At 37.3% G+C, this 13,939-nt stretch overlaps 1 protein-coding gene across 3 annotated transcripts in view; it reads left to right on the top strand.

Annotated features, from left to right (window-relative positions):
* Positions 1–253: 253 nt before the first annotated feature.
* LOC105233943 (uncharacterized) overlaps positions 254–13,939 on the top strand; it is a 119,257-nt gene continuing 105,571 nt past the window's right edge. The window contains exon 1 of one of the 3 annotated variants that reach the window (XM_011216121.4): positions 254–929. The gene's annotated coding sequence lies outside the window, so the exon portion shown is untranslated. Of the gene's footprint in view, positions 969–13,939 lie in introns of all 3 variants that reach the window. The other 2 variants (XM_049446992.1, XM_019993051.3) reach the window with 2 other exon arrangements.

Below are 13,939 nucleotides of genomic sequence, written 5' to 3'. Positions count from 1 at the left end.
CGCTTCTTCGCTGAGCGCCGTTGTGCTCCACTGCGGCATGCGTGCGCTCCAAAACTTCATGGGCCACACTCTCAATGCCGCAACCCATCAAATCTTCGTTTCTGCTGCACGCAAGAAGAAATAAACAAGAATAGGTGGAAGGCGTTTTGAAAAGAGCCAAAGCAGAGTGTCGTGCGTATTAGATATTATTGGCATACATTCAACGATTAACATGTGGTCGCCGCAACACTGCTTTGTCGGTTCCACACAGCTCCAACGAATACACGGCGATTGAGCGTACAGCGATGTTACTTCGTTGGCTCGTTGCTGACCGGTTCGCGCTGTGTTGCACGTTGGTGGATCGGCTCGCTTGCCTGCTATAGTCGACTGGTTGGTTGATTGTTGGCGTTGGCTCCCAAAACGAAGGCAGCGAGCGATGTGAATTCGGTCATTTAGTAGAATCGCGAGCTCAATACGGTGCACACGCTTTGAACGGATGAATGGCGGAGTACACGTGCATATTTTGACGACTAAAAACAGTGAATGTGAATCAGTGACGAGGCTTTTGTTTTGGTGAATTGGTTTATGTGCCATGCAAGCTAACCGTAAATCGCACGTATTAATTCACAATTGAAGTGAGAAACAAAATCAAACCGAAAATGCCAAGCTGCTCTAACGGTGAAAGTGTATTGTGTTTCTATTATTGGCAAAACATATCAAAAGCACCGACGACTGCTCTGCTTCACGGGATGCGGCGTTCGTAATATGCAGTGTTTGCGGTTAACTTTACATATAACGGCTTTCGCAAAAGCCATGCTTGTGTTGGTGTTTGAATGAATGCTTGCATATCAGTTACCCGATATTCTGGGAATATAACACATGAAATCAAAAAACAACAAATGCAAAAACATCAAGTGTCCACGATATTGATTCGGCAAATAATTTAACAGGTGCGAAAACACGCTTCGACAAATTACGGAAAAAAATATGTATATATACTTCGATACATATGTATGTGTGTGCGCGATAATACTAAGAATAATATATTTTGAATGTGTGTGCTTGCATTTGATCTGTAAGTGTTTGCGATTTCCGTTTCCTCTGTGGCAAAATGTTGCAAACAATGAAGAGGCGCTGTGGGATGAGTGATGAGTGTTGTGGCAGCAAAAGTGAAGTGCCGTTAAGTAAGGCCAGATATACCGCTAGCCTGGCAGATAAGATAACAGTATATGCATTGGGGCATGCTAAAACGAGCAACTTGTCTTAAAGCCGCAAGGAGAATGATACATAAATCCAAGAAAGTCAAAAAGTTTTGTTTGCTGTGATTTAACATAAGAATTTGAGTGTTTATAGAGGGATTTAAATAATTTTGCGTTATCTTAGTGCAAAACAAATACTATAGAAATCGAATAGGAGTTGCTTAGAACCCATTATATAAGGGTGTAGACTTATACGAGACTGTTTTGAACTTTTCGGCTATAACCGCATGAGCAGAGTCTAAGCCAATAAAGAAGAAATAAGACTAATAATTGAATTATGACAGAACGAATAATACAAAAATGTGATTTTAGGTATATCTTGAAAATTCAAAATTGGTATAACTATTCTTTCCAAATGAAAGGCAAAATAAATAATGTTTTGGGATAATTGTGTTAAACAAGTTCTTAGTAATTTTCAAACAAATATGGACTATCCACTATGATTAAAACGGTTATCAATTACCATAGCCTACTTTAAAATTTCTGTGTCAATGCCAAAAAATCAGATCACAGGAAGTGACCAAATCTCAATTCTTGCGAAAACCACACTTAAAATGATTTTCTCTCATTTGAAGCAAGGCAAAACTAAATAAATTCTGTTTAAGTAAAGAAATTTATTCAAACACTTAAGCAAATCTAATAGAATTAAATTGCTAATTATTCGTAGGCAAGTAAATTAGCAGATTTATGTGAATCTCCAAAAATTAAATAAAGCCGCAAAATAAACTTATTACACACAGCCCAAGCAACATGAACTGTAACTGTAATCAAATGAAAGTCACATCAGCGAAGATTTAAACAATAAACAATTCTTGCAGAGAAATTCTAAGAAAATAACAACTCACTGGCGAGCTAGCAAGATCTGCTGGGCCATATTGTCAGACCGAACGGCCACTTTATTTTTTGTTTCGGCAGAAAATCGTTTATTCTCGTTTGTTTTTGTGCACTAAGTTGGTGGTAATTGGAATTTACGGCGTAAAAAATGCAAAAGGACGATGGAAATGGCAGACACAGAAACAACAATAGCTTAAACGAGGGCCAAGGCCAAAAGCTTTACGGGAATATGTGCACAAGCTGCTAGGCGATGCTTCACGGCTTCTTTCAGCGAAAGTTGTTTATTTGCATGCCTGTGTGTGTGAATGCATGTGCTGTGCGCCGAACAGTGTACGCCCGCGAAGCGCTCTACCCAAAGCCCTAGCAATATTTATCCATTTTTACGGCGCGCTTAAGCACCAGAAGCATGCTACGCTGACTGCTAAGTCTGTCACCGCCGACAGCGTGGTTGTCTGGCACGTGGCTTATTAAATCAATTGGCATCGCGGAGCTGAGACGGCCGTTCACCCTCATTGGACTAACCGCAATTTAGTCACTCACACCGCAATTGCCGTTGATGAGGCTACTGAGCTACACAATTTGTTCAGATCGGCTGGATATTACCGCGCTACTTCAGTGTTATCGCACTTTTGGCATAGTTATTTGCGAAATAAATTTCTTCAACTAAATTCCGCTAGTACTCTATAACTACATCCATAGCTTGTCTGCGCTAGTTGACATCATATCGTATGCATACAAAATGTATAATCTCCTGTGTGTGGCCTCAGCAGCGCCGCGCTCGGGCTCGCCAACGACCAATTCACTCTTATCGCTTCATTGAGTGTTTATAAAATCTGCACACACACATCCCCAGTTGCGGGCGTCAAAAGTCTTTACATCTACCCTGAAGATAATTCGCCATGCTGTGAGTTATTTATGCAATTTTCTTCATCCTTAATGCCGAGCAGCTAAGCAAATAAACATGTGCAAGCTTGCTTTCTTACCACACACCCACCCATTCAGCCACCCACAGGCCCACGGACCGAATGGTGAGCACGCCATTCGCCTGTATTTGCCATACGCTTCGTTTTGTTTCCGTTTGCCCCCGAATGCATTTACTGCCGCTTGCCGTCTATTTTTAAAGTGGCACATAAACCAGGAGCTAACTAAAGCAGCTTTCCATGCTCAACAACTTTAACAAAAATAGCGTAAATGTTTCTGAAAGTTTTCTGCGAAATTTGTATGACGTGCAAATTTTTAAGCAGTTTTCCGCTTGCTTGCTTAACTTATTCGCTGCTGGAGTTTGCTTTGTTTGTTGCCTTTCATTTTGTTAGCGTTACTCGCTGCGCGCTTTGGCTGCTACTTTCGCCATATTAATTTTAAAAATATTTAGCGAAAATTTTGAAAGTATTTACTCAGCTAAGAAAAAAGGTTTTTGAAAGACTCGATTTGTATTCATGAGTAAATCCAGCTAAGAAAAAAGGTTTTTGAAAGACTCGATTTGTGTTCATGAGTAAATCCATGCATAAATTTGTATATATTTTACGTTTATTTTATAATAGATAGATATTTTTTCCATCATAAATATAGAAAATCACTGAATTTTTAATATAGTGCCATAAGTCTTTTTAGCTCTCTAAAATTTCCCAAATTCTAGTTGACAATGATCTGAAAAAGTCAGAAGAGACATTGAGTTCAGGGTAAGCTTTATGGCTTTCGGTTTTATTTCGGTTTTTACCCATATACTTTTCTAGCCAATTAGGTCCACTTTTTGGTTTTGATAGAGGATTTAATTTTTTTTAATATCTAAGCTTTTGTAAAAAAATATGAGGAGTAATTAGAACGAATATAATTTAACTCAGAAAAATTTTTAAACTATCAAAATTACAAAATCTTTTCAGAAATTTAACATTTTTTAATTTACTTCGAAAATATTTGTTATTTTACATATTATTTTGGTTGTTTTGAATTCACGGAGTAAAAGCCTTCAGTTTGCCAACTGCTTAGCACCAGATTAGTAGAGGCTTAACGGACTTAGTGGCGTCAGCTAATAAAATCGGCAAAAATAAATGCCATAAAAATGTAGTGTAATAAAATCAGCGTGAACTGGAGTGGACTGCGCAGGCACACATAGGCAGAGAGGGAGGGAGGCAGGCAGACAGGCAGGCCTAAATGAGCAAACATATGTGAAAATGTAAGAATAATAAAGAATCTTGACTTGACACAACGACTCAGCTGCCAATTAATTTATCAGCTTTACGGCGGTCAATTCCTCTGGTCTAAACACACACAAGCACAACTGACTACAATTTTTGAGATTTTCCAACATTCCTTCGCTGCTGCCACTCACTCATTCAGTTTTTTTTTTTGCTTCTGCCGGCTATTGAACAGCTAATCGAATGCTAACGTCGCGCTCAAAGCTTACATTCCGGCTGAAATTAATGCAAATTGCCATTTAGAATTTAGTAAGCTCATCGCAAATAAGTGTCGACGAAAGCAACAAAAAACGGTGCGGTCGCGCTAATCAAGCCACTACAGGTGACTAAAAAGTGGTACTGGAAGGGCAGGTTTCTTCAGCAAAGTTGATCTCACTCTGATTTGTATAAGCGTTTTACTGCAGGACATTCGCTTAACATTAGCTGGTTCTTATCATTCTAAGACGCTTCATCAGCTAACAAGTGCTTTGAAGGTGAGTATCTTACAGTGCTTAATTTATAATTATACTAACCAGATAAAAAAAATGCTCAACACTTTAAGATTATTTTTCAAAAACACCACTAAACAATTTTACCTTATACATACATCACTGTTTGAGGAAAAAATATGCTAATAGAATTTCGTAATAGTTTGGGGTTTTGGTTTTAATTTGATGTTTTCGCTTAATGGCAGTTAATGGGATTTGGCGTCTCTAACTCCGCAAGTGAAACAGAAAGAAACAAAGTAAGAAATCCATTCCGACACGCACAATTGCGTGCTGCCTTCAGTATTCACCTCAAATTTAATTTTTCCTCCAATCCATCGCCAATAGTCGCTGATTTCTGTCTGACTTTAATTGATTGCTCTGTCGAGTTGCTTATTTTTGGTGTCGTTTTACATTTCGCCGCTTTCGTAAGTGCGTGCGTTCGTCGGTGTCGCTTTAGCGGTTAATTCCAACTGTCAAAAACAGCTGTGTTCGCTTTGTCAAGTTATATACACATATTTATTATACTTTTCAAACATTTATATGTTTCATTTTCTTGTTTTTTTTTTAAGCATTGGAATTCGAGTTGTTTATGTGTGCTTTTCATACTCGGATTTAGTAGTTTTGAGTTTTGAACTATTTTGAGATTACTTAATATTCTGATTTTATTTAAAGAAATAGCAGCGGTTTTATATCGACTTTTAATTAATTTTGGTTACATATTTTAACTTAACGTAGAATATTTATGATTTCTAAACAGGTCATAAGTTATATATGCTTTTCTATACAAGGCTTATTTGCATAGAATTTGAGATTTTACATACCAGTTTTTTATGCCCATTACAAAGTCAAATTCGAACAAATATAAGTGTTGCATAGCTACCCACGCTTTACCAAAGAAGAGTAGTTTGAGAGAGTAATGTGAGAAACCTATAATTTACTTAGATTATTATTGACGCAAAGAGTTGACTTGTTACATCGAAGGTGTGCTTAGAAACAGACAGACCATTAATTTCTTCGAGGTACCCTGTCTTATTAAAATGTTTTTGGGCATTTTTTTTAGTCTAGCAGTGCGCAATTTTCTGTTTAATAAGTAGGCCAAAAATAGTTTTCCATTAAGAGTTTTTTTTGTTCTTCAGACCTCCGACGCTTATGTCGAAGGTACATTTATTTATTTTATTCTAAGTGCCTTACTTTTTACGTGTATACATTTTAGTTCCCTTATGTTGTATGGTTTTCTTTTCATTAGGGGGGTGTTTTAAGTGGCGGGTCCTAAACCCAGTGCAAAACCTTCTGAAGAGATGGTTCACTTTCTCACTTTACCTCGCTTCCAAATGGATGTTCTTTGCCTAATCAGAGGATACTTGGTCTAAGACCGGAAGTCGTGTCTACGCCAAAAAAGAATAAGAAAATGTGATATTATAGTAAAACGAATTTTACGGTAATAAAACAGTAATGATATTTTCAAAGTCATGTTAAGATATGACGTTCCAAAGTATTATTGCACACTATTCTTAACTTACTTTGAATTTACACCACAACTTAACATCAACTGATTAGTTTCAAATATTCTAATAAAAATATATATACTTTGAAGTCGAGTAGTTGCCATTGCCAAAAACAAAAGGAGCATCTTTGCCACGACATTTTTGATTGATTATTTTAAAATGGTCGACCGAAGTCAGTCCTTCCACCACGCAGCAATCAACATTCGCAAAGTCGCGACGAACTGTCGCTAATTTCCATCGCTGGAGGGATATGCGGCGGCGTCTGAGCCCACTCAAAAGGTTCGCCAAAGTGAGTGTATGTAATTAGCCGAGTGCTTATAGAAAATTTGGTTGGCAATCGGGAACCTTAAGTGGCATTGGCATTCAATTAATTTTGATTGGATTTGTCGCTAGCAATGCGCACTCAACGCCAAGCTTCAGACATTTTTCTTGATTTCCACTCGAGGCGATATTTAGCTGAAGCTACTTGTGCTGGAATGCATGTGTATGAGTGGCATAAATGATGCTCACAAATGTTTTACGGTCTAGACAATATCCATGTTTTTATTGAACAAGTTAGGTGCTTTTCGACGGCTTGAGACAGTGGCAAAACAAAACAAAGCAAGAGCAAGATAAACAACAACAAAAACGGTAATGTGCATGCCAAATTAGAGGCGTCGCTGGCAGCATGTTGCAACACAAAAACACGCCGGCCATAAAAAAGTTAACAACATAAATTTGTAATATTTTATTTTACTTTATTTACTTGTTCCTTCTTATTTATTTATTTATACACGCTCATCTTCAGTGTTTCTCCACTCTCTTTGTGGCGTTTTTGCTGGCTGTTGCTGTTTGCTGTTGGTTGTTGGCTGTCGTGTTTTCATTGTTTTACAAGTAGCTGTCAATTGTTGTCGCTTGCCGCCTGCTGCCGCTGCTTGCCTGACAAAATTTATCATTTTATTCATTGGCGTATTGATCTATTGTTTTTGTGAGTGGACGTTATTCCTGCCTCCACTACACACTTTTTTTGCCATTCTTAGCGTATGAGCGCACGATTTATTTTCGCATTCCCCTTGGGTCGGTTTTTTGTGTGTTGACTATTGATGGCTGTACCATTGCCAAGTTTGGCCAGATTTTGTCATTCCTTTTCTTTGAATTTACAAATATGTACGGACATATGTATGTGATTAGTGTTAATGAACATGCGTCGCCTTTTCACATCTCGAACGTCGATGCTGTAAGCAGCTTTCGTGCCCACTTCCGTCAGCAGTGTAAGTGCCCCGAGCTAGCAACAGCTCGGGTGATTTGTTACGCCGATCTAAGTATGTGTGAATGTGTGCTCTGCGCCGACATAAATCTGTTCATACCAACAAATACCATTAGCATGCCATTGAACTTAGATGTGCCAGCATAAGTATTCATGTGCTTCCAGACTCCGTGACTTCTGTGCGCCGTCCAACATTCCATTCTTGCATAATAGTTGTCTTCGACATAAATCTAAACGCATGGAATGTTTGGTTCTGTGATGCTTCGCAGTGACCTTTTTCCAATCATTCTATGTGCGTTTGGAGTGTTTGCATGTGAAATTAAAAACGTTCCGTCTTACTTTGTACTGTGTGTTGCTTTTTACAGAAGTTTTGAATGACAAGGTGTTGATTAAGATTTACTGGTTTTCGTGTCAATGTCTTGTATACTGCAAAGCTTGTTTTGCACCCTTTTACGAGTCATTATTTTCATCGCTCAATACAAGTTCGATTTTTCATGATTTTCTTACACATTTCTTGGAGTAAATGTGTTGCTTTCTCTTCAAATATTTGCAGTAAAATATTAATAGTTTTGGTAAATTGATCGAAAGTGAACGATGTTTTTGCATCATTTGACAGAAAATAGGTTTAAATTGGTAATAGCACGATAGCAAGAAAACGACTTCTCGGAAAAATACACTTTGCTACCTTCGAATTATTATTTTACCTTACTACGTTTTTTTTCTTAACGACCATAGGGTGTAAAATCTATTTTAGTTCAGTTCTAGATTGCACTTTAGTTTAGTTATGAATAGCCGAAGAAGATTTTCTAGCACTTGCCAAAATTTGATCACAGCATGGTCCTATGGAAATTCATTTCTTTTTTGTATCTGATTGCTCCAGACACTTTAGAGTAGACACCTTTAGGCCTCAGTGAAGAACGTAGTGCACCTACTGTGATACGAAGACCTATATTATAAAAGACTTGAATCATCTTAAAATCCGATACAGCTGAGCTGACCCAGATTTGATTGCCATGCGCTCAGATCGATCTGGGAGAAAAATTTTGTTTTACAAAAAATTATAAAATACAAAAAAGGTTCATATTACATCAGATTTAGGGACATTTGTGGAGCTCTCAGTCTTATAAAATATTAGCATATATGAAAACAATGAGGATTACTATGTTCAAAATACTAAATTTCCATCTTTTGTAGGTAACCGTAATTTTTTTATATTCTCGCGTTACGAGGTTAGATCACAATAGTTTTTCACCTTTTTTATTTTTAAACCTGGAGAGTATTTTCAAGTTTTTTACTGGACTAGAATTTTCAAATGAATATATAACTAATGAAGTAGACCCAGCTAAGTCGGTAAATTTAGTCAAAAGAGATAAATAATCATGAAAATAAATCGCATCACCTCAAAACGCCGAGTGTCTGTTCAGAAGACAGAACACTGAGTGGAACTGCCGATAAAAAAATGCTGAAGGGATATAAAAATAGTAAAGATTGAGATTTAGCACTGCGATCTATGATCTATTATGTTCTCCCCTATATCATATATTGTCACCAAGGTCCAGCATCCTGAACTGATCCTGATTCCAGGAGGGAAGTCCAGAGCTCCATCGACTTCATGTTGCATTGACAAATAAAAAAGTATTTCTGAATAAATTAACAGGCGCAAATAACTTTTTGCTAAGTAAGAGACATGGCAAGTAGCTTTTCCCTTTCTAGCGATTAGTTTCGCTAATGTGTTTGTTTTTTTAATATATTGATCTACTCTATAAATTTGTTTAGTTCCGTATGCAAACTATCAATTGTTGAATTCAATTGAAATTATTTGCTTAGGTGTGGAAATTCGAGCACGCCTTCTTCAATATCAAATTACCTTCGCACATATTTGTTTACCAAATTATATTTTGGTAGTGTGGGAATGGGAATATTTGTGTGTGCGGGGTGTTTATGGTGGAGTATGTGTGTTTATGTGCATATGTATCCATTAAGCCACAATCAATTATTTCTAACGCACAAATAAAGCGAATTGCCGACTCACTACCAGTAGCTTAGCCGCCAACCGTCTGTACGTACGTATGTGTGTGTGGTTCAATGGATGCCCGCTGATATATAGTAATATGTGTATTGATTGCTGGCGGTTATCGAGGAAGGGATTACTTTCAATAGCGATACATTGCGCTTAATTACACGCCTATACACACGAGTATTCACCACAAAAACCGCAACCCATACACACAGTGGTGCATTTTATATTAGCCATTGGACACACTCACATACATACCGACCAAATGAGCTTGTGTGCTTGAAGGGGCTTATGTGAGTCAAGTTTGCAGCGTAGCCGGCTCTTGACGTGGCGAAATGAGTTGACATTGAAGCGATTAGTTTGTGGGCACGCCGATTGTCATGATATTTGGAGCTCCGTGTCAGATTATCGCCTGTCTGTGCTACGAGCATTTTTTGTGCCTAAGCTCGGGCATCAGGCGCTGTGACATGAGGACATGAGAACATTATCGTAATGAGCCAGACGAGCACCACTCCACCAGAGAGTCAACACTGGCCGGTGATGGCAAATGCATTTAACACAGCGTTTAAGTGTGGAATGTTAGGAAATGAATATTTAAGTATAAATTGTTTTTGCGGTAAAATATCTAGCAAATACGCGCTATTATAGTGATATTCGTTAGCGCTTCGAGGGTGTACAAAACAAAGTATATGTATGTCAGACATGCCAAGTTACTTAGTATGTTAGTTGTGGTTATATGTAGTAAAGCTTTGCGTATATACGAAAATATTATAGCTTATTTTTATCACATTGATCAAACTAATCTCATAGAGAAGCTTTTGTGCTCTAATTTTGAAAATATACTAACTGATCAAAGTTTTGTTGGACTGACAAAAACGTTTCACGTATGTTACTGTTACTTTATTACCGCCTTCAAAATAGGTTCCTGAGCCAATACCAGCCTACCACCGCTTAATCCAATTTTATACACTGGTCATAAGCCTCGCTTGGGACAGGCCTCAGCGCCTCAAGCGAATTTTAATTTTTTAAGTTTCGGGTTTTAAAGTGCCATTGGGGTGCTAGATCGTTAGACAGTTTTCACGTTGTATTCAAATCCTAGGTCTCCTCGCCAGTAACGACGTGTTTGATGAATATATGGTACGTGAACTCTTTTCCGACCTATATTCGTCGTCGCTTTCAAACATCTATTTCCGTCGAGTTCAAGCATCTCTTCTTTGATCTCATTTTGCCGTCATTTTTATAAAAACTTCAGATCTCAAAACATTAACCAAATGTGTCGAGTCGGTCCATAAGAGATGATAAAATCCTCTGTAATACCTCTGTTGCTAACATGACGACTTTAAAGCTCCATTCGATGACATTGACGACTGAATGCTTTGTTATCTTCAAATTCTTGTGCTCGGGATAAAGTCGATTGCTTAAAACACTTTCGTTACATCTTCAATGATTATGTAGTCGCAATTTCATTGGAAACACAAAATTTCAACTCGTTGTTGGATCAGTCCGACTCAAATTTGATCAGCTGCTTTATCTACTTGTAATTGTTAAATGTAAGTGGCTAAATGCGAATATTGACACGTAATATTAAGGTTTTTTGTATACTAATATTCGAAGATTTTCATCTTTAACTGAGTTGTAACTATGTTTTTGCTTTATTGCCCAAAATATTTTCATACATTCTTAAACTGAAGCGATTTTCTGTTCTTGCAAGGTCTGGTGCAAATATGTGCGAGTATGTAAATTTTTACCAAGTTGTGCATGTATACGATCAATAAACTATATCCTATATATGTATGTATACACATGTAAGACTTACAGAAATAATACTCAAACACAAAACCAACACAATGAAAACTTACACTACACACATGTATGTTGCACCCACTCTTCCACAAGTCGATCTGTCATTACATCAGGAACACGATTGTAATAAAATTTACACTTTTCGCAGAGCGGACATGTCTATGAAATCGTTTGTATGTAGGTATTTACCTGGGAATATATCCACGTACGAGTGTGTTTGGAAGATGAAATGAAAATTCATTAAGAATTTCATAAACATGTCAGCATGTGGCGGGAGAACGCCTGCGATGCTGAAAACGCAAAAAGTACTCACTCTGTTTGCTGGTTGGGCCGGCGGATGCGTATACTTATTATAATATTGCTGCCTCTCCTTCGTTCTTTCCATAGCCTACTTCAATTTTCCACGATGCAAGTGGTGTCCTTGTGATAATTCACTGGCGGCTTAAGTGTAGTATTTATGGCATACAGATTTACATGGCGCTGGGGACAACCAACCGCCGACAGCCTACAGCTGAGCTACTAAGCCACCTTCTTGCGGCGGCAGTCGGCACAGCGACCGTTAAGGGGAAGATGCGACAGGAAAAGTAAGGCGTTGCGAGATTGCATATGTATACGTGTGTGTATTTTAATTATGTATATGTGCGATTGCGCAAGTAAATCAAAAATGTGTACATACGCATGTAAGTAATGTGGTTTCGTTCGCCTGCGTTGATTTGCACCAAAAGAGCCCATTCGGAAATGTTGATAATTTAAAGCATTTTTCAATGAAATATTTATGAATAGTTGCAAGTTCCTGTGATTTTTAGTGCCTTTTTTTCATGGTTTTTTGAAGCTTAATCTTTGCTGAAAGGTGGCGTCTTAAAGGAAAAGCAAACCCAATTAAACTAAATTCTGATTGATTCTGGAATTTGAATATATGAAAAATGCATTTTGAATACATTTTATCTGAGCAACATTCTCTAAGGTCCGCCTGGGTGCAGTTCTTAAATATAAAGGAGTACAAAAATGTAAGCGAAACGACCATGTAATGCAGAGCGATGTCCTTACTCACGGAATTGCATGCGATTTTTTAGTATTAACATACCAAATTATACGCTCATATCGAATGCACAGTTACTCCCTACAAATATATGTAGATGCAAGTGCGATACTTATGCTTGCCACATGTCGCAATTCGCAGTACATATTTCGTGTTAATTATCCTGCCTGTGGCTTCTCTCCTTTCGCGCCATTCGCTTCGCTGGCCAGGCCAATTCGATATAACGATGCCAGCCAATGCCGTCGTTGGCATAAAACACATACACAGCATACATACTTATTTATTTATTTTTATAATTTAACGTGCAACCCAGAGGCTACATAACTTTACTAATAAATTAAATCAAAACATATGAATTCCCCACACATTCATTTTCACCGATATTCGTATTTTTCATGTTTTTGTTATGCGAAAGTGCAGTCCTTGTGGAATGCTTTGTATTTCGCGATTGAAACCAACTCTTTAATGTCTACCATATTTATATTGTGTTAGCTGATAATTCTCAGTTAGGCAATCTCACAAGGCTAACACGACAGAAAGAGAGGAAAATGGCAATTATTTCAAAAAACTCTATTAATCGAAAAAGTAAATTAGCTAAACCTTTAAAAGAATTCATTGCTAAAATTCCTCAACGGAGAACTTCTGTTAGAGTTAACCCTTCAATAGATCAGGTGAGAGCAAAAACGCTGCTATAATAAAACTCCTCTTTCCTTACTTGTTTAATCACACAAATTTTATCAAGAATTTCCATGCGAAGGTAAATAAGTTTCCGAAAATTGAAGGAATAACATCATATTTTTAGCTCCAAAATATATTTTGTGAAGCTAAAAGAACATATTTTGAACGAATTATTAAGGTGTTACATGGGTTTCCTCGGATAAAAAACAGCCCTTTTTCAACAATTTTATTCTCATATAAAAAACTAAATATTTTATTAAAAAATGTATTGTTACAAACATTACACTATTAACATCGAAATTCTGAAATTTTTGGAAAAGTATATTTTAAACTCGGTCATTGCGACGCCATATCCGGTGACCGGAAAAAAGATGCGCTCGCGTTGGCAGGATAACGCCTTGCAGGATTATCAAAAGTGAAAAATACGAGTTTTAGTTAAAGCCTTAACTTAGAACTTGAACAAAGGAAAAAATTGAAATTTGGATTTTTGGCAGACATTTTTACAACAAAACTTCAGTAAAAATTTCGCGACATTTTTTTTATATAGTTGTAATCGAAAGAAAAAATCATTCGTCCAAATCTTTATGAAATGTATCCCAAAGACCTGTATAAAATTTGATGAAGATCAGTTGAGTACTTCTCGAGAAATCTTGTCATCCGACACTGTTTCGAGAAAAACGCGTTTAAAGACGGCGCAAGTAGCCAAGCTGGCCTCGAGGCCACAAGTTCTCAAGGCTGTAGCTCCGAAACTGTTACTTGAATCAACTTGAAAATTGAGGACAATATTCTAGAGGTGTTGTAAAATTTAATAACACAAAAAGAATTCGATTTATTGAAACACGTAAACCCATGTAACCCTTTAATATGTAAAATTGGTATTGGGTTTCCGAATTACCAAAGTAAATTTATAAGTGTGT

The sequence above is a fragment of the Bactrocera dorsalis genome, chromosome 2, assembly GCF_023373825.1.
Source record: "Bactrocera dorsalis isolate Fly_Bdor chromosome 2, ASM2337382v1, whole genome shotgun sequence".
Lineage (NCBI taxonomy): Eukaryota > Metazoa > Arthropoda > Insecta > Diptera > Tephritidae > Bactrocera > Bactrocera dorsalis.
This window is presented reverse-complemented; position numbering and strand designations above follow the sequence as displayed.